The sequence below is a fragment of the Oryzias melastigma genome, linkage group LG13, assembly GCF_002922805.2.
Source record: "Oryzias melastigma strain HK-1 linkage group LG13, ASM292280v2, whole genome shotgun sequence".
In the NCBI taxonomy this organism is placed as follows: Eukaryota; Metazoa; Chordata; class Actinopteri; order Beloniformes; family Adrianichthyidae; genus Oryzias; species Oryzias melastigma.
Window position 1 is genome coordinate 24937583 of NC_050524.1, and position 2497 is coordinate 24940079.

Sequence of the window (2497 nt, forward strand, 5' to 3'; positions counted from 1 at the left end):
GATACGCTTGTATGGTTGAGACACAGAACCTTGCACCTCGCCAAAGGCCAAACACACACACACACACACTTAATAAACTGGACTACTTCCAAAGATACAAGAGGCTGCTGTCATAAGCATTGATTGTGATGTTACCTCATGTCAGTAATGCATGTACTATGGCTCCTGTTGTTGTTTCTACATCATTTCCCCCATTAAAACACCAAGGAGCCTGTCTACTGCAGAACTACTAATATAATACCCTTTTGTCTGCTACCGGTTGATACTAAGATCATTTGTCATGGTGCGGCAGCTCCGCCTCTGTAATAGTCTTCACCATCTGGAATGAATCCAGTTCTTAAAATAGTGTCAGAGACTTGGTAGAAGGTACAGAGCACTATATGAGAAAAGGAAAAGGTGGAAGACGTGGAGGAAAATGAAAGGGAGGAAAAATGACTGCGGTAGTGAAGGTAAAGGGGGTCTCCTATTAGGGCAGTGGAGGGAGAAATATTGGCCGGTTCAGGCCCATACCATTTGTCCCCGTCAGGATCTTAAATAGAACCGGGATCAATTATTCATGGGGTCCATAACTCGCAATAAATGTTAACTGAGACAGCGCGGCGTGGGCCAGGGGGGAGATGGAAGATTGAGGTTAAAGGTACTTATTGAGGGCCAAGTTTTAAAATCTGGACAAAACAGCAGAATAACCAATTATAGCTCCGACCTAGGAGTGACATTTAAAAGCCATTTTGCTTGCTTGATGTGCCACTTTAACTGCATAACAATCTGTGAAAACACAATACGGCTTTGAACTCAACAGAGCCAAGAAAACATCAAATCAGCTCAGCATGCATGAGGGGGCTGCTGGCAAACATTAGAACCAAGTCCTTTTAAAACCCAATGTATGATGGGAAGAAGATGATCGGTAGGAGAAGTGTTTATTAGTGTTTGTAATGCCATATTTATAATACCAACATTCGGTTCTTCTACTAAAACATGTACTTTCGAATATTTCTGCAGGTTTTGGCATGTTTTTACATAAATCAATTCATTATGTTTACATTTTTATTTTCAACAGAGAACTTTGTTTTTCAAAGAAAAACAAAACAAACACCTGCTTTGATTTTTTTATTTATTTGCTCGTTTCTGTAGTTCTTTTATTGTGTGTTAAAGTCTTGTTAAGGTCCAGTTAGATCTCAAGTCTTTTTTTGTAAATTTGTTTAATCCCCCAGATATCCATTAGAGGGTTCCACCTTAAGCAAACAGGATAGTAATTTCAGTTTAGTGCAAAATGAGGCCACATCATATCCAATCAGAACCCCTTTCCTAAAAAAGCTTGGTTTAAATAAACCTTCTCCTTAAAGTCCCATCTGTTGTCACGCACCTAGATCTGTGAAATTTGCTCCCATTTGACCCGCCCCCTGGGCGAATGGTGAGCTGCAGACACAGTCGTGCTTGGGAACCAATTGGTGGTTTAACCTCCAAATCCAACCACTTAATCCTGAGTGTCAAGCAGGGAGGCACCTGGTTCCATTTTTAGAGTCTTTGGTATGACTCGGCCTGGACTTGAATTCCTGACTTGTCAGTCTCAGTGGGGACACTGTACCACAAGGCCACTAAGGGGGTTGACCTCTACAGGTGCTGTATACTTTGTGAAGGGTCATAGAGAGGAGTGGCTGCATCTTAAGTGGAGTATAGGGGCATCTTGGAGTTTCTTTGAGACTCATGCCTCCACCCCAAAGGGACATCAGGTAATCCAGCATACGCAGGTCTCTGTAGGACGCCTGCAGGATCCCCACACTAACTATACTCTGATTATCTCATTTTCTAACCCACAAGGAGAGAATCCTTATCACTTGATTGAACTTTATTAATATCACATGGATAAATTCATTTGTTGTGACACCAGAAACACTTCTCCTATGGAAGGAGTGGTAGACAGGGAGGGGTGGTTAAAGTCCCCGCAGATCAACAGAAGGAACTGCGGGTGACAGGTCTGAATCCGGGCCACTGCGCCATTGAGCAGCTCACACGCAGAGCCCGTAGCTTGATGTTCACAGCAGAGCCGCCCTCCAGTGCGGATATGCGGCGGGCCACACCACCTGTCGCTGACGCTCACCACGAGCCCCCACCTTTCGTCTTTCCACTTTCCGCCTCACTCCCATCTACACAAAGAAGCCCAAAACCCACAACGAGACCACAGAGTCCAGAGTCTGTCAATCCAAATGCAGAGCCGGGCCAGCACAGAAAGCTCACCGATCTGGAGCGGTCGTCAAGCTCCGGAGCTCCCATCCAGCTCCGCAGCCCCCTCAACTCCCCCGGATCTCCCCGGAATGTCCATTGTCTCTGTGCAGAGAAAGGCAATGCCGCGCAGAGCCATGAGCCGACCACGGACGCAAAACGGGAGCCGTTGCCGAATCGCTTGGGGTTAATGAGCAGGCCCGAAAAAGTCCCGATGAAAAAGTAAAAAAAAGAAAATACAATGAAAAAAAACAAAAGAATAAAGGTGACAAAAAAG